The 19,147-nt window shown below is 42.5% G+C and overlaps 1 long non-coding RNA gene across 1 annotated transcript; it reads right to left on the bottom strand.

Moving 5' to 3' along the window:
- Positions 1-12,767: 12,767 nt before the first annotated feature.
- On the bottom strand, positions 12,768-18,751 carry LOC113886927. The gene is made up of 2 exons (XR_003509585.1): positions 18,712-18,751; positions 12,768-17,486 (listed from the first exon to the last, which is right to left on the bottom strand). It is a non-coding gene; the product is annotated as an uncharacterized LOC113886927 (long non-coding RNA).
- Between the last annotated feature and the right edge of the window lie 396 nt (positions 18,752-19,147).

Raw genomic sequence — 19,147 nt, 5'->3', positions numbered from 1 at the left:
GCCTGGCTTGTTTCACCATCTTTTTAATTAATTCACTTATGTTGTAATTGAAGGATAATGGCTTGACATTAATGTGTTGGTGTCTGCCATCCATCCACATGCATCAGCCATAGGTATATACATGTTCCCCTTCTTCTTGAACCCCCTCCCACCTCCCACCCCAGCCCACCCCTCTAGGTGGTCATGGAGCCCAGGGTTGAGTTTCCTCTGTCACACAGCAAATTCCCCCCTGGCTGTCTATTTTACAGATGTTGGTCTGTATGTTTACATGCAACTTTGTCCCCACGTCACACCCTCTCCTCCTCCTGCTGTGTCTACAAGTCTGATCTCTAAGTCTGCATCTCTGCTGCTGCCCTGCAAATAGATTCATCAGTAACATCTTTCTAAGATCATGGCATCTGGTCCCATCACTTCATGGGAAATAGATGGAGAAACAGTGGAAACAGTGTCAGACTATTTTTTTGGGCTCCAAAATCACTGCAGATGGTGACTTCAGCCATGAAATTAAAAGACGCTTACTCCTTGGAAGGAAAGTTAAGACCAACCTAGATAGCATATTGAAAAGCAGAGACATTACTTTGCCAACAAAGGTCCGTTTAGTCAAGGCTATGGTTTTTCCAGTGGTCATGTATGGATGTAAGAGTTGGACTGTGAAGAAGGCTGAGCGCCGAAGAATTGATGCTTTTGAACTGTGGTGTTGGAGAAGACTCCTGAGAGTCCCTTGGACTGCAAGGAGATCCAACCAGTCCATTCTAAAGGAGGTCAGTCCTGGAATTTCTTTGGAAGGAATGATGCTAAAGCTGAAACTCCAGTACTTTGGCCACCTCATGCGAAGAGTTGAATCATTGGAAAAGACTCTGATGCTGGGAGGGATTGGGGGCAAGAGGAGAAGGGGACGACAGAGGATGAGATGGCTGGATGGCATCATCAACTCCATGGACATGAGTTTGATTAAACTCTGGGAGTTGGTGATGGACAGGGAAGGCTGGCATGCTGCGATTCATGGGGTTGCAGAGTCAGACACGGATGAATGACTGAACTGAACTGAGAGTCCATATATAAATATTCAGTTCATTTCAGTCACTCAGTCGTGTCCGACTCTTTGCGACCCCGTGAACTATACAGTCCATGGAATTCTCCAGGCCAGAATACTGGAGTGGGTACCCCATCCTTTCTCCAGGGGATCTTCCCAACCCAGGGAATCAAACCCAGGCCTCCTGCATTGCAGGGGATTCTTTACCAGCTGAGCCACCAGGGAAGCCCTTAGACCTGCTAGCAGGATGTTTTATCCTTTCCACTTAGATCTCCTTTATAACAGCTCTTCATGGCTTCTCACGAACAGGTCTGCCCAATACTACAGGTGCAAATACATGCTGTTATAAATTTGCCTAAACCCATAGAATGGACAACATTAAGACCAAAGCCTAATGTAAACTGTGGACTCTAGGTTATGATAGCATGTTAATGTACGCTCATCCATTGTAATAAATGTTTCATCTGAAGGGGGAGTGTTGATAATGGGGGGAGACTGCTTGTGTGGGGGCAGATGGGATTATATGGGATTCTTTATACTTTCCTCTCAGTGTTGCCATAACCCTAAAACTGTTCCACAAAAAATAGAAATGGAAAATGAGGTTCCCTCTCCTTCTACATGACAAATAGAAAGCAGATTTTGATTTCAGCTTTGAGCAACTGTTGCTTTGCTACAAAAAGTATTGTTATTTGGTCCCTAAGTTGTGTCTGACTCTTTGCAACCCCACAAACTATTGCCTGCCAGGTTCCTCTGTCCATGGGACTCTCCAGACAAGAGTACTGGAGTGGGTTGTCATGCCCTCTTCCAGGGGATCTTCCCACCTCTGGGCCTCCTGCATTGCAGGCAGACTCTCTACCCCTGAGCCACCAGGCAAGTCCCCACAGGAAGTGTATTGAACACTGAATCTGGTCACTATGTCAGGATGCCAAGTTCAGCACCAACACCAAGTTCAGCATGCCTTCTGCATTAACCCTCCCCCACCAGTCTTCTCAAAGTGGCTCTCCCCCCAGCCCAGGGGCCCTGGTCTTGCCCCTGGGTCCCCAGCAGAGACTCCTGGGTTGGGTGTTCGACTCCCTTTCTGGAACAACAGGTCTCGATCAGAGAGAGCACGCACCCTTCAATGTTCTTCCATCCCTGGTCCTGCAACAGGAGATTTCCATCAATGAAATGGAATGGGTGAAAACCTCATTCGTTCATTCATCCATGTTCGTGGATACTTCTTAGTGAAGATACAAATATACATTAAGCGCCTTTACATATGTATAAAATGTTTTATCTATTTGTATTTTCATAAAGGATGTTTCTCCGTGAACCTGGTTCAGTGCCTTTGTGGAAGAGGAGTGAGCCCATGAATGGCGTGGCTCCCTCCCTGAGCTCTCTGTGCAAACACCCTGATTACTCTAAGTCTCTGTACAAATTTGTTTTTGGCGGGGCTGGGTCTTTATTTCTGCATGTGGTCTTTCTCCAGTGGCGGGCAGTGCAGAGTTGTAGAGAACAGACTACAAGCATACAGACGACTCTGTCATTGCGGCCTGCGGCCTTCTCATCGTGGTGACTTCTCTTGCTGCGAAGCGCGGGCACCAGGAGCTGTGTGACGTGGCCTTCCTTGTTCCAAGACATGTGGAATCTTTGGACTGGGGATCAAACCTGTGTCCCCTGCATTGGCAGGTGGATTCTTAGCCACTGCACCACCAGATAAGTCCCCAAAGTAAGTCTTAAAATTAACTGAAAACCTTCAACTTTGTTCCTTTTAGTTTTGTGGGCTGCCATCTATGGGGTCGCACAGAGTCAGAAGTGACTTAGCAGCAGCAGCAGCAGCAGCAGCAAACTGGTATAAGCATAAATAGTCTTGATTTAGCTATGTTGATTCAGCTCAGTTTTATTGGCTTTCTATATTGCTCTAGACAAATTTACCAATATTGATTCTCATGTATCTATTGCACTGTACTCATTAAGATTTTTTTCAAATATTTGTTTGTATTTAATCTGTTTCTTTTCCTACTCATCTGGATGTAAGTCCATGCAAACTTGAAATCTGTGAACAATATCCATACTGTGAATTCTCAGCTTTGTAATCTGACCCTTAACTTTCTTACTTTACTTTTTTGTAAAAAAAAAAATTATAAATTGATTTACAATATTATCAATATGTGTCACATGGACGACATAGTGATTCACAGTTTTAATATATTTATAGTTAATATCAATCTATATTTATAGTAATGTGTACTATAGTATATATACACATGTATATGTATGTATGTACACACATATACATGTATGTATACATGTATGTGCACATACATGTATATGTATGTGCACATACATATAGAGAGTAATGTATACTATAGTAATGTATATACTACTATATAGTAAGTATATGTATACTTGTAAGTATATATAGTAAGAATATGTTACTAATAGTAATATTGTAATTTATATTTAATGTACGGAGAAGGCGATGACACCCCACTCCAGTACTCTTGCCTGCAAAAATCCCATGGATGGAAGGGCCTGGTGGGCTGCAGTCCATGGGGTCGCTAAGAGTTGGACACGACTGAAGCGACTTAGCAGCAGCAGCAGCATATTTAATGTAAAATATTGGCTACATCCCCTGTGCCATACAATATAGCCTTGTAGCTTATTTATTTCATAGGTATTAGTCTATATCTTTTAATCCCCACCCATCTATTGCCTGCTCCCTCCCTCTCCATACTGGGATCCAGTAGTTTCTCTATATCTGTGAAGTCTGCTTCTTTTTTTGTGAAATTCACTGGATTGTTGAATTTTTTAGGTTCCACATTTACGCGATATCATATACAGTATTTGTCTTTCTCTTGGACTTACTTCATGAAGCATAATGGCCCCCAAGTAGACACAGGCTGCTGAAAGTGGCAAAATTTTGTTCTTTTTTACGGCTGAGTAGTATTCCATGGCATATGCGCACCACGTCTCGATCCATTCCACTCTTGATAAGACAGGTGCTTTGTTTCCACGTCTTACCTACTCTCAATAGTGCTGCTGTGGACATTGAAGTGCATGCATCTTTTAAAAAAAAATTTGAAGTATAGTTGATTTACACTGTTGTCTTAGTTCCAACTGTACAGCCAAGTGATTCAGTTATACACATACATGGAACTATTCTGCTTCAGATTCTCTTCCCATATAGGTTATTACAGTATATTACCATTACTTGTGCTGTATAACAGATGCTTGTTGATTACCTAATTTATATATAGTAGTGTGTACATGCAGAGAAGGCGATGGCACCCCACTCCAGTACTCTTGCCTGGAAAATCCCATGGACGGAGGAGCCTGGAAGGCTGAAGTCCATGGAGTCACTGAGGGTTGGACACGACTGAGCAACTTCACTTTCACTTTTCACTTTCATGCCTTGGAGAAGGAAATGGCAACCCACTCCAGTGTTCTTGCTTGGAGAATCCCAGGGATGGGGGAGCCTGGTGGGCTGCCGTCTATGGGGTTGCACAGAGTCGGACACGACTGAAGCGACTTAGCAGCAGCAGTGGCAGCAGCAAGTATATGTCCATCCCAAACTCCCAATTTATCCCTCCCTCTTCTTCTCTCCCTTGGTTACAATAAGTTTTATTTTCTGTGTCTCTGAGTCTCTGCTTTGTAAATAAGTTCATTTGAGTCCTATTTTAGATTCCATCTAAATGACATCATATGGTGTTTGTCTTTCTGTCCGACTTACTTCACTTAGTATGATGGTCTCTATGTCTATCATGCTGCTGCAAATGGCATTCTTTTTTAAGGCTGAGTAATATTCCCTTGTGTATACGAACCACATCTTCCTTATGCAACATCTGTCAGTGGACATTTGGGTTAATTCCAAATCTTACCTATTGTGAATGGTGTTGCTTTGAACATTGGGGTACATGTATCTTTTTGAGTAAGTTTTTGTTTTTCTTTGCATAAATACCCAGAAGTCAAATTATTGAATCATGTTGTAGCTTCATTTTTAGTTTTTTGAGGAACCTCCATGGTGTACAAGGGTTCCCTTACTCCACATACTTTCTGACACTTATCTGTGGTCTTTTTGATGATGGCCGTTCTGACAGGTGTGGTTCTGATTTGTATTTCCCTGATGACTAGTGGTGGTGAGTGTCCTTTCCTGTCCATGTTAGCTATCTGTATGTCGTCTTTAGAAAATAAATGTCCATGAATAGTTTTTTAAAAAGAAATTTTTGAATTGCAATTTACATATATGTAGACAAACAGATACAGCCTGTATAAATTGCATATATATGTGTGTGTGTGTATAAAATCCTACTGACATGCTTGTGTAATTCTTCTTGAAGATACATGTTCACTATCTGTATTCTTTGGGGAAAATGTCCGTGAATAGTCTTTAAAAAAGAAATTTGAGTTGCAATTTGCATATATGTAGAGAGATATATCAGAGAAGGCAGTGGCACCCCACTCCGGTAGTCTTGCCTGGAAAATCCCGTGGATGGAGGAGCCTGGTAGGCTGCAGTCCATGGGGTCCCAAAAGTTGGATACGACTGAGCGACTTCACTTTGACTTTTCACTTTCATGCATTGGAGAAGGAAATGGCAACCCACTCCAGTGTTCTTGCCTGAAGAATCCCAGGGATGGCGGAGCCTGGTGGGCTGCCATCTATGGGGTCACACAGAGTCGGACACGACTGAAGCGACTTAGCAGCAACAGCAGCAGCAGACAGATATATATATGTATATGCAATTTATACAGGCTATATGTATATGTATATATAAAATCTTACTGACATACTTACCAACAAGTATAATAGTTCTTGAAGCACTTACAGCACTTCTATTGGTAACTTACCTTTCAAGGCATCAGTAAAAGTCCAGGATTTGAAAATCCCCACTGTGCGTTTCCATAGCTGCATGACCACTAAGTGGTGTCCAAGTCTTTGCAACCCCGTGGACTGTATCCTGCCAGGCTTCTCTGTCCTTGGGATTCTTCAGGAAAGAATACTGGCATGGGTTGCCATTCCCTTCTCCAGTGTATCTTTCCAACCCTGGGATCACACCAACATGTCCTCAGTCTCCTGCGTTGGTAAGCTGCTTCTTTACCTGCTGAGCCATCGGGGATTTCAGTAGAGGGATTTGAGTTTTAAAAAAACGTACTGATCAGAGAGATGCTCCATAGCTGAAAGCACTGATTTGAGATCACAGAAGTGTGGGCCAACATCCACAGGGAAATGCTGCCATTCCCAGGACAAGGACAGACCCGAAGGAGGGGCTCAAGGAAACTCTTGGCTGGCACTCCTGGTGTATGTGAGTTGCGTGATAGATGTGTCCGAGGAAGCCAGACCCACCAGAAACAACATCCACGCTGGGGCAGCAAAGTGGAAGAGAGATGCCTCTTGCTTTCTTCTCCCAGTTTCAGGCTCCTGTTAGTCCCAACCCTCCTGTAACATGAGGAGAAACGGAAGGTCAAACCCTACTGTGACCCACCAGGTCAATTGCCAGATTGTAGAAGACCTTCCTGTAGACCAGTTGACCCTTTTCATCTGCTGTCAATTCAACAGCGGGGGTCCTCCCCTTGGATTTCACCTGACAAGTCAGCAAACGACCACACTTTAAAGAGGCGACTCTCCTGAGGTTCTCTTCTCAGCAGAGTGACCAGCTTGGACAAGAAGTTGAGGAGGACAGCTGGACAAAGAGAAAGTGGTTTCCTCCAGCTCCCATTCTAGAAGTTTTGGTGATCCTAGCATATAGCACCATGCAGGACAATGGTTATTATCCAGAATAACAGGCAGAGCAGATTTTAAACACCATGCTCAGGGGTCTCCTGTGGTAGTCCAGTGGTTACAAGTTCACCTTCCAATTCAGAGGGCTTCCCTTGTAGCTCAGCTGGTAAAGAATGTGGGAGACCTGGGTCTGATCCCTGGGCCGGGGGTTGGGGGGGGGTGGGCGTCGAGTATTCCATGCACTGTACAGTCCATGGGGTTGCAGCGACTTGGACAGACTGAGTGATTTTCAGTTTCCAATTCAGACATTCCAGGTTCAGTCCCTGGTTGGGGAGCTAAGATGCCACATGATGTGCAGCCATAAACCAAAAGAGAAAACAGAAGCCGTGTTATACAAGATTTAATCAGGACTTTAAAAATGGTCCACCTCAAAAAAAATACTTTACATTTTTAAAATATTTTTAATTGGAGGATAATTGCTTTATGATCTTGTGTTAGTTTTTGTGATACACCAACAGGAGGCAACCATAAATATACTATTATTTATGTCTCCTTCCTTTTGATATCCACATGAATGAGCCATATATTCCCTGCCTTGCCTACTGTAAACGGTGCTGCTATGAACACTGAGGTACATGTATCTTTTTAAAAAAAAAATTACAGTTGGTTTACAACATTTTGTTTCTGGTACACAGCAAAGTGATTCTGTTATATACACACATATGTGTATATACACAAATATATTCTTTTTTAAAATTCTCATCTTTTATAGGTCATTACAAGATCCTGAGTAGAGTTTCCTTTGCTACAGAGTAACTCCTTGTTGATTATATATTATTATATATGATATTATATTACATTATTATTACATAGTATTACATGATTATATAAATTACTATATTTTATATTTATGAATAAGTATAGTAGTTTTATATTTATGAATTCCAAGCTCCTGGTTTACCCCTGCCCTGCCCTTTATCCTCTGGTGACCATAGAGCCTGTTCTCTATGTCTCAGTCTTTGTATTTTGTAAATAAGTTCATTTGTGTCGTATTTTAGATGCTGCACATGAGTGATGTGGTGTTTGTCTTTCTCTTTTCTCTCCCTCACCCCATTACAAAAAATATTAAAATAATTTTTTACAAAAAGCTATGCTTGGTAGGTGGAGAAGGCAATGGCACCCCACTCCAGCACTCTTGCCTGGAGAATCCCAGGGACTGGGGAGCCTGGTGGGCTGCCGTCTATGGGGTCACACAGAGTCAGATATGACTGAAGCAACTTAGCAGCATGCTTGGTAGGAGAATAGACTTATGGACCTGAGGAGAGGGTGAGATGTATGGAAAGAGCAACCTGGAAACTTCCATCACCATATGTAACAGAGAGAGCCAACGGGAATTTGCTCTGTGTCTCAGGGAACTCAAACAGGGGCTCTGTGTCAACCTAGAGGAGTGGGATGTGGAGGGAGGTTCAAAAGGGAGGGGAGATATGTATACCTATGGCTGACTCATGTTGAGGTTTGACAGAAAACAGCAAAATTCTGTAAAGCCATTATCCTTCAATTAAAAAAATAATAAATTAAAAAAAAGAAAAGCGATGCTGGGAACATCTCTCTTTCTGCATTTACAGGGAACCCTGGCCTTCACCTGTAACCTTGTCCCCTAATAAACCCAAGAGCCCTTGGTCAGGACATTCTCTGGACTTCTCAAAACTTTAGATACAATAGTTGCTTGGTACCCTGGAAACCATGACTGCATCTTTGGCATTATTTATATATATATATATTTTCCCATTAATGTCTTGCTTCTCATCCTGGGGTGGGAACAAAAATTGACAATTGAAATCAGAAGCTGAGACTTTGTTTCAAGGCTACTGCAGAGAAGCTGAATCACCAAAAAACAAACAAATTAAATAAAAGCATTCAACCAAATTTCCTAAAAAAATGTTTGAAAGTAACTTTATTATTTTGGGATGGACAGGAACAGAAATCCTGCAAAGTGTCTTGGGGAAGGTCTGAAATGTTCAAATGTATAACAAAGCAGAATACATAAAGGAACTTGGAAAGATGGGAATGAGTGTGTACCTCCCACTGATGACAGAAATCCATTATTGAAAGAAGTTGTGTTGTTCGGTCCCTAAGTCGTGTCCAGCTCTGTGACCCCTTGGACTGCAGCTCGCCAGGCCTCCCTATCCATCACCAACTCCCGGAGTTCATTCAGACTCACATCTATCGAGCTAGTGATGCCATCCAGCCATCTCATCCTCTATCGTCCCCTACTCCTCCCGCCTTCAATCTTTCCCAGCATCAGGGTCTTTTCCAATGAGTCAACTCTTCGCATGAAGTGGCCAAAGTATTGGAGTTTCAGCATCAGCATCTGTCCTTCCAATGAATATTCAGGACTGATTTCCTTTAGGATGGACTGGCTGGATCTCCTGGCAGTCCAAGGGACTCTCAGAGTCTTCTCCAACACCACAGTTCAAAAGCATCAATTCTTTGGCTCTCAGTTGAAAGGAGAGGGTGACCTTAACCTTCCTTCCACTAGAATGTTCTGCATTTAACTTGTGTTAATAACTCTGGGATTCCCTGGTGTCTTAATCATAAAGAACCCACCTGCCATTGCAGGAGACCAGGGTTTGATCCTTGGGTCGGGAAGATCCCCTGGAGGAGGGCATGGCCACCCACTCCAGTATTCTTGCCTGGAGAATCCCATGGACAGAGGGGCCTGGTGGGCTACAGTCCATGGGATCGCAAAGAGTCGGACATGACTGAGCGACTAAACGACAACAGTAACACTCTGACCCATGGAGCATCGTCTGGAATGACTGGCGGTTTAGCTCTTTCATGTTATCCCTCACCCCATCCCCCACCAAAACTCTGATGGATGCTTTCAGAGTCTCGTTTTTAAATTCAGGGAACATTAACTCTTTTACTGTGAAATCTGGCTGCTAAGAAAAGAAGTGATGGAGAAATAAATGGCTGAAGCCCGGACTCAAAAGACAGCGGGGGTCATCACAATGTCTGTGCCCCTGAGAAGACAAAAATCCATCCTGTGTTGAACTAGGGAAATTAAATTTAGTTTGCACACAATGGTTTTATATGAAAAACAAGTTTTTAGCCATCTGCGGGTTATAGGCCGGTTTAGCTTTCCATCAGTCCCTTTAATTGATAATACAGTACAGTCCACCTTACAAACAGAGAGTGTTTTCAGATAATGAAACTTCCTGTCAGTTAGAAAGGGGAGAAAATTTTGGTGATGAACGTTCAGTTCAAGGAGCTAGTGGTTGCTGTCCTTGGGTAATGCATTGTGTCTTCCTTTTAAGTAGTCTTCTTGTTGTGTTTGAGGCTCCGTGAATTCTTGCAGCTGCCTCCAGCAAAAACTATTCAGGTTTATAAGAAGATAAACATTTCTTTGCTGGAATTTGGCAGGGACAGCGAGTGTGGTCTTTGGTAGCCATGAACTCAAGATAAAGAACCCATCTTAGAAGTATGCTAGGGGCTTTGCAGGTGGTCCAGTGGTTAAGACTCTGTGTTTGCAGTTTCCTAGGATATGCCCCGGAGAAGGCTTCCATAGAGGTTGAGACTTTTCACAATCAAAAGTCCATTTTTCCATAAAATAGACTTTATTTTATGAAGTTTTGCTCAAAGAAAAATCTAAATTTGTAGAAAGAATGAAGACATTTGATAAAAAAATATATATATATATCCCCAGTGTGTAGCAGCAGAGAACGTTGTCTCCTAAATTGCACATCAAAATGCTATCCTCCACGGAAATTGTGTTCCCTTTAATTCCACAGGAAATTTTAGTGGCCACGAGATAACAGTACCGCTTGTAGCAGAACCTTATCTCCCAGGACAGAAACAAAGAGCTTGAACGAAACCATCTGACAAAGAGAGGAGAATTAGAAATGCCTAAGAATTTGGTTCCCTGGAGAAGGGAATGACAACCCACTCCAGTATTCTTGCCTGGAGAATTCTATGGACAAAGGAGCCTGGTGGGCTGCAGTCCATGGGGTCCCAAAGAGTCGGATACGACTGAGCGACTAACATTTTCCTTTCAGGAATTTGGCTACGTCAGAAAAAGGGCAATTCTATCATTGATTTATGACTCTCTAGGTGGTTCTTACAATGAAAAATGTCGCTGAGTCGTGACCCCATGGACTGTAGCCCTCCAGGCTCCTCTGTCCATGGGATTCTCCAGGCAAGAATACTGGAGTGGGTTGCTATTTCCTTCTTCAGGGGATCTTCCAGGGATCAAACCTGTGTCTCCTGCATTGGCAGACGGATTCTTTATCACTGAGCCACCAGGGAAGCCCTCAGTTTTGTATGGCTTTAAAATATCTCATGTCTGAGCTAAGACCCACTGCTGCTGCTACTGCTGCTAAGTCACTGCAGTCGTGTCCGACTCTGTGCGACCCCATAGACGGCAGCCCATGAGGCTCCCCCGTCCCTGGGATTCTCTAGGCAAGAACACTGGAGTGGGTTGCCATTTCCTTCTCCAATGCATGAAAGTGAAAAGTGAAAGTGAAGACGCTCAGTCGTATCCGACTCTTATCGACCCCATGGACTGCAGCCCACCAGGCTCCTCTGTCCATGGGACTTTCCAGTCAAGAGTACTGGAGTGGGGTGCCATTGCCTTCTCCATAAGACCCACAGTGTCCTCTAATAAATAGGAGTAGAAAATAGCAAAGTCAGAATCTAGATAGATAAGCAAGTAGGAGAAAGGTGAATTCACCACCTCTCAGATTCTCTCATCATTGTGTGAGAGCTTAGAATCTTCAATTTCTCCTTATATTTTATAGCATTAAATTCACTAAGGCATAATACCTCCCGTTATATTGAACACATTCCTTTCAATCATATCTGTACAATGTTGGAGGCTTGATAAATTCTGTTATTGAGGTTCAATTTATTGGGGTTGCTACTTTTTGTGAATATGCCTTAAATTCTACCTGATTGTTGTTCAGTCACTCAGTCATGTCCAACTCTTTGTGACTCCATGGACTGAAGCATGCCAGGCCTCCCTGTCCATCACCAACTCCTGGAGTTTACTCAAACTCATGTCCATTGAGTCAGTGATGCCATCCAACCATCTCATCCTCTGTCGTCCCCTTCTCCTGCCTTCAATCTTTCCCAGCATCAGGGTCTTTCCCAGTGAGTCAGTTCTTCACATCAGGTGGCCAAAGTATTGGAGCTTCAGCTTCAGAATCAGTCCTTCCAATGAACACCCAGGACTGATCTCCTTTAGGATGGACTGGCTGGTTCTCCTTGCAGTCCAAGGGACTCCCAAGAGTCTTTTCCAACACCACAGTTCAAAAGCATCAATTCTTCAGTGCCCAGCTTTCTTTATAGTCCAACTCTCACATCCTTATATGACTACTGGGAAAACCATACTCACCTTCTGAGGTTCTCTTTATCCTGGTCAGGATAAGTTCTCAAAGAGCAGACTGCTTACCTCTCCAATGTTTCTCAGGAGCAGAAATTGTTGCCAAAGATTTTCCAGGGTTTTTGACATTATTGGATACTTTATTTACCTTATTGGATACTTTAATATATGTATTCCTTGACTGAGTCTCAGGTGTAGGAAAAAAAAAAAAAAAAACCTGAGTATGCAATAAACTCATTCTTTGTCTCCTGAGGAATAAAAATTACAGTCATGCACAGGAGTGAAATTCTAAAAGCACAGGAAAAAAAAAAGGAACATAGTAATGCATTCAGTGTGAAAGGGAAAAATGCTGACTTTTTATTTATGGATGAAAATGTGGAATGGTGACCAGTGTTTATAATAACGGATGAACACTGGAAATGTTGAGGACCCTGGGCATCCCAAGGTCAAGATTGTGTCTGGTGCAACTTCATTCTATTTCCTTTTCTCATCTTATCCAAGCTCTACTGATTTTCATAAAAATGTGCATAACAGGAAGTGGCCATTCACATTTATGGAAGTACCCAGAGGCTGAATACCTTCCCGCCATCTCTGTGTTGAATTAAGACTGATCACAACCATATATATATATATATATATATATATATATATATATATTTTTTTTTTTTTTTAACCATGAAAAATGGTGATTGCCGTCACATGAGATGAAGGCAAGGACACATTTTCCACACGATTCCATAAATCTGAATTTAAAGAGTTTCATTACTCTTCATGAAAACAAGCGGTTCATATTCACTGTTTAGATCCACTTTGCATGGTAAAATGATCAGGCTTTCCTTGATGGAATGGGAGTTTACAGTTTCTTGATTTTTTTTTTCCCCCTCCTAATTTAAAACCTTCTGTTGTGGTGCTTTGGTTTTTTTTTTTTTTTTTTAACTTTCTTTTGTTTTGCTTTTTTGGATAGGTCATGATGTTAGTAACGTGTGTGCTGTTCAAGCTGGCGAGAAAACCAGTTAACCAGCCAGTGTCAGGATGTTTGTGGTGTACAGAAGACAAAGTGTTTAAATAGACTTGAATTCCCAGTCCTCAGCCATGGTTTAACTTAAAATTATCAGCCTGGTATTGGTGCCAAGATAGAAAACATGGATCTTTGCAAAGATAAACAGATCTCAGAAATTGCACCAAGCACAGGTAACTCTGTTTTCTAAAGAGACTTTTTAAATTGTCTTTTTTTGTTTTTGTTTTGTTTTTTGGATTGTGTGGATTTTTGACAGGAAACGGGGTAATGGGAGTTTGCTTTCACTGAGCTTTCTTGAATTATACCCTTTACTTAATCCTGGTGCCATTTATAAAACCTAAGGAGTTAACTTGGATCCAGTGATAACTGTAAAGACAGTTCAGATGCTGCTATTTTGGCATTTATTTATTTGATTCTTTTGTGACATGCACACTCTTAGTTGCGTCATCTGGGATCTATTTCCCCGAGCAGGGATGGAGCCCGGGCCACATGTATTGGGCACTCTGGGTCTCAGCCCTTGGACCACGAGGGACATTCCAGATTCGAGTATTATAATCAGTTCCATTCAGTCACTCAGTCGTGTCCGACTCTTAGCCACCCCATGGACTGCAGCCTACCGGGCTCCTCCGCTGTGGGATTTTCCAGGCAAGAGTACTGGAGTGGGGTGCCGTTCACGTATAGGTGGTATTATATACTTGTCTATCTCTCTGTGACTGACTTCACTCAGTGTGACAGTCTTGAAGTCCATGCTGTTGCAGATGGCATTATCTCAGTCTTGTTTATGGCCGAGTAGTATCCCAGTGTGTACATGTAGCATGTCTTCTTTGGGCATTCATCAGTCAGTAGACATTCAGGTTGTTCCCACGTCCTGGCTATTGTGAACAGTGCTGCTATGAACATGGGGTGCCTGTATCGCTTTGGTTTATATTATTGTCTGGATATATGTCCAGGAGTAGATTGTTGAATCACATGCTAGCTGGGTTTTTAAAGGAACCTCTGCTGTGCTCCATAGCAGCTGCCTCAGTTCACTTTCCCACCAACAGTGTAGGAGGCTTCCCTTTTCTCCACACGCTCTCCAGCATTAATTGTTTGTAGATTTTTGGATGATGGCCATTCTGACCTGTGGGAGGTGATAACTTCATTATTGTTTTGAGTTTCTCTAATAACTAGTGATTCGAAGCATCTTTTCATGTACCTGTGTCCATCTGTATGTCTTCTTTGGAGAAACGTCTATTTAGGTGTTTTGCCCACCACCAGGGAAGCCCAGGAATCCTGGAGTGGGTAGCCTATCCCTTCTCCAGCGGCTCTTCTGGACCCAGGAATCAAGCTGGGGTCTCCTGCATTGCAGGCAGATTCTTTACCAACTGAGCTCTGAGGAAAGCCCCAATTTTTAACAGACTTGTTTTTTCATATTGAGTCAACTGAGCTGCACATATACTGCCTTTTAAATTGAGCTAACACGTTGCACTATCACTCAAGACATTGTGAAGTCACGATAGCATAAACAGAAGCATAAAATACCATACGTGGTAGAAATAATATGAAGCCTGCCACTTGGTAAGAAGATTTACTCAGGTACCATAATAATAGAAAGATATGAGACAATAAAAAAAGTGAGGGTATTTTATCTTCTCTTCTTATATAGGAACCCTCCAGTCCACCTGAGGAACGTAAATGAAGTCTAGATGAACTGTGAGATGGTGTTGTCTTGGGCAGTTAATTCTCCCTCTGGAGTGACTCGGGCATTTCATCTCTTTATAGCTTCCTTCTCTCTGATGATCATCCTCTGGCTGACTGCTCTTATCAGATGCCGGTGACTGATGGCCAGACCGCCTGTTGAGATCATATTGATTGAGGTCACTGCCCGTGAGCTCTTTCCAGAACCTTCTTAGTGGAAACTAGAGATCCTGTGAAATTGGACACCATTCCCCATTCTGACAGGAGACTCTTGTGTAGAAATGCATGCACGTTTCTGTACTTCATACAGGGTGAACCATGGTGCCTCGCCAAAGGAATCATCTGACCCACAAAGAAAGAAAATTCCATGCTTGTCAAAGGAAGCCCCACACCCTTTAAAATTTATCAACAGTTTTCTTTGTGATTTTTTTTTTTTTTTTTTTGAACTGAGGATTCATTGAAGAAATATCTTCTCTGTGGCTTTTCTTTGGGAAGTGATGAATCGGGCCATTAGAGAGGAACAGATGGCCAGGGGCAGATTATGTCGGTCTCAAAGAGCCGTTGTCACTGTTCAAATAAAGATGGTCACTGTTATTCTTGCCACGGAGCGCTCTTTAACTTACAAGTGCACTTGAAACCCACATTTGCACATGGCGTTTTCTCTGCGTTTCATTCTAATAAACGGTGTAGTCCTCATAGTACGAGACAGCACACCTCTGGTAGGTCTGATGCTGTAAATTTTCTCCTTCCAAAAGGCATGTCTCTTCTTTATTTTTATTTTTTAATATTTATTGGAGTATAGTTGATTTACAACATCGTGTTAGTTTCAGCTATACAGCAAAGTGAATCCGTTTTATATATCTATATACATTTATTCCCTCTTTTCCAGATTCATTTCCCATATAGGTCATTACAGAGTATACAGTAGAGTTCCCTGCACTGTACAGGAGGTCCTTACTAGTTATCTGTCTTATATATTATAGTAGCAGCAATAGAGAAAGGAGTGGCAACCTGATCCAGTATCCTTGCCTGGGAAATCCCATGGGCAGGGGAGCCTGGTGGGCTACAGCCCATGGGGTTGCAAAGAGTCAGACACAACCAAGCGACTAAGAAACAGCTGGTCAGCAATGTTGTGATGGTTTCAGCTGACCTCTGAAGGAACTCAACCATACCTATACACATATCCATTCTTCCCCAAACACCCTTTTTGTTTTTTGTTTCTTTTCCCTAAACTTCTCGGTGCTCTTCTGGAGGCATTATTTTATGTAGGCTTCCCCAGTGGCTCAGTGGGTAAAGAATTCGCCTGCAATGCAATTGACACAACCCGGGTTTGATCCCTGGGTTGGGAAGATTCCCCTGGAGGAGGAAATGGCAACCCACTCCAGCACTCTTGCCTGAAAAATCTCATGGACACAGGAGCTTGGAGAGCTACAGTCCATGAGTTGACAAAGAGACATAGCTGAGCACACACGTGTTATTTTATGTAATACCAGTTTATTATCATATTCATAGCTTTCTAAACTGAGGACAGGTTGGTTTTACTTAACAGTAAACCTTCATTCTTGCAGATCATAAATTATGATAAGTGCTCCATACAATTATTACTCATTCCTTCCACCCACAGACCTGTCCCAGAATGACTGCTAAATTATGTCATCAACCTATTCATACCTCAAAATAAAGACCTTCATTCCGAATATTGCCATGAATTATTAGCATGATAGCATGGATTAGAAAGGATGGAGAATTTGGGCTGCTTATGTAGGAATCTGCCTGTAACCTTGAACTTTAAAAAACGCCATAAAAGCAAGTCGATACAGAGTATAAATTATACTTCTTGACCAAGAATCACCTACTGTGTAACATACACTTACTCACAGGCAGCCTTATTTTCCCTTCTGGGTATCATTTTGTTAATTCAATTCAGTTTTATTGCGTTTTTCTGAGCCACGAGTCAGTCCTTTTAAGGTCTGCGCTGAGGTTTCAAAAGCTATTCAGAATGGCAAGAGCATTCTGTTGCTTTGTCAGGAGTATATTTCCAAAAAAGAATTATGCATCTGGCATTTGGAGTATATTCTTAAAAAGAAATTGTTTTGGCTTGGGAATACGTCGCTGTAGAACGTCCCTAAATTAACCATATTAGAGACGAAGTGTATGTTAATAATGACAGTTGATGCTTAAATTCATTGCCTTCATCATCTCGTAAGTTCCTGGGAAAATGTCATTTAAACCCAGTGGCATTCCTGTTATCTATTCCTTGTAAACATCAAGATAGTTTTAACAGTATTTCTTTTCTGATGATGTTCTGAATATGCAAATGATTTTCTAGAATGCCTTAGAGTAACTGTGGAAAATTTAAGAGTTTGGCTGCCACAATCCATGGGGTTGCAAAGAGTCTGACATGACTTAGTCACTGAACAAAAAGCAGAAAACCTTTACATTGGAGAGATATAATTCACCAACTGAATCGTATTGAATGACTCTAAATCCTTGTGAAAAAAACATAGCTCAAAAAGAAGAATCCTCTTGTGTCGTCGATTGTTTTATCTTCAGAGTACTGCCGTCATGAGTGTTGAATCAAATTCTGATAATTAGGCATAGTTCCATTTCTTGGGCTTCATGAGTATGACTTATTCAGTTATTGGGGCTTCCCTGGTTGTTCAGGCAGTAAAGAACCTCCCTGTAATGAGGAAGACCTGGGTTCAATCCCTGGGTTGGGAAGATCCCCTGGAGAAGGGAATGGCAACCCACTCCAGTATTCTTGCCTGAAGGATCCCCATGGACAGAGGAGCCTGGCGGGCTACAGTCCATGGGGTCGCAAAGAGTCGGACACAACTGAGCCAACCCAAGCATGCATTTAACAGCTATTTATTCCATGCCTGTTGTGTTAGGAACCTGCAAGGCATTAGAAAAGTATCCAGCAAAACACTATCTTGCCCCAACATGGTTCAAGGTTATGTGAAGAGAGAGGCATTAACAGATAAATGCATATGGCTTGGCTGTAAGGCTTCCTATTTCCAGGCACTCAAGAATGTGGGTAACAGCTAGGGGCCAGACAGTTACAGCTCTTTGGACAAATATGGCCCCTGTCTCGCTTTTGCAAATAAAGTTAGAACAGAGCCACACTCATTCATGCATGCATTGTCCATGGATGTTTGCATTGACACATGAGCGTTAACTTTTGTGATATGTCCGACATGCCACATTGTGTGAAGTTAAGTTGCACAGTTTAATGATTTGATACATTTATACGTTGCAAAAGGATTTGCATCATAGCATTATCTAAGCCCTCCACCACCTCCATTTATTTTTTTTAAAGATAGCCCTGGGTGATGGTGAAGGACAGGGAAGCCTGGCAGTTGAACAACAGCAACTCTGTAGTAGCTTTCAAGTAATACAATACAGTGTTGGTTGCTCTCAGCCCTGCACTGAGCATCAGTTTCCCAGAACTTACTCATCGCCTGCTGCTGCTGCTAAGTCGCTTCAGTCATGTTCGACTCTGCGACCCCATAGACAGCAGCTCGCCAGGCTCCCCTGTCCCTGGGATTCTCCAGGCAAGAGCACTGGAATGGGTTGCCATTTCCTTCTCGAATGCAAGAAAGTGAAAAGTGAAAGTGAAGTTGCTCAGTCGTGTCCGACTCTTCGCAACCCCACAGACTGGAGCCCACCAGGCTCCTCCGTCCATGGGACTTTCCAGGCAAGAGTACTGGAGTGGGTTGCCATTGCCTTCTCCTAACTGCCTATTTATACTCTTTGACCAATGTTCAAACAAAGCATTCTTCTTGACAGCTAGAGAGAGAGAGAGATCAGTTGCTCAGTCGTGTCCGACTCTTTGAGACCCCATGAATCACAGCACGCCAGACCTCCCTGTCCATCACCAACTCCCAGAGTTCACTCAGACTCACGTCCATCGAGTCAGTGATACCATCCAGCCATCTCATCCTCTGTCGTCCTCTTCTCCTCCTGCCCCCAATCCTTCCCAGCATCAGAGTCTTTTCCAATGAGTCAACTCTTTACATGAGGTGGCCAAAGTACTGGAGTTTCAGCTTTGGCATCATTCCTTCCAAAGAAATCAGCTAGAACCTGGAAAAAATCCCAAATGCCCATCACTGCATGAATAGATAAATACACTGTGGTATATCCATCTAAATGAATCCTATTCCTCAAAGAAAGGAGCAAGTCACAGGGACATGTTACAGCTGAATGAACTATAAAAACAGTATGCTAAGCAAAAAATAAAGGGTATGATTCCATTCATTTGACATGTAGGCAAAGGCATTTTTATTTTTTTCCCTAGAGAATAGCAGTTGCCTGAGTTGAAAGTGCAGTTGCCTGAATATG

The sequence above is a fragment of the Bos indicus x Bos taurus genome, chromosome X, assembly GCF_003369695.1.
Source record: "Bos indicus x Bos taurus breed Angus x Brahman F1 hybrid chromosome X, Bos_hybrid_MaternalHap_v2.0, whole genome shotgun sequence".
NCBI lineage: Eukaryota > Metazoa > Chordata > Mammalia > Artiodactyla > Bovidae > Bos > Bos indicus x Bos taurus.
The sequence above is the reverse complement of the archived record's forward strand: the minus strand, read 5'-3'. Positions and strand labels throughout refer to the sequence as shown.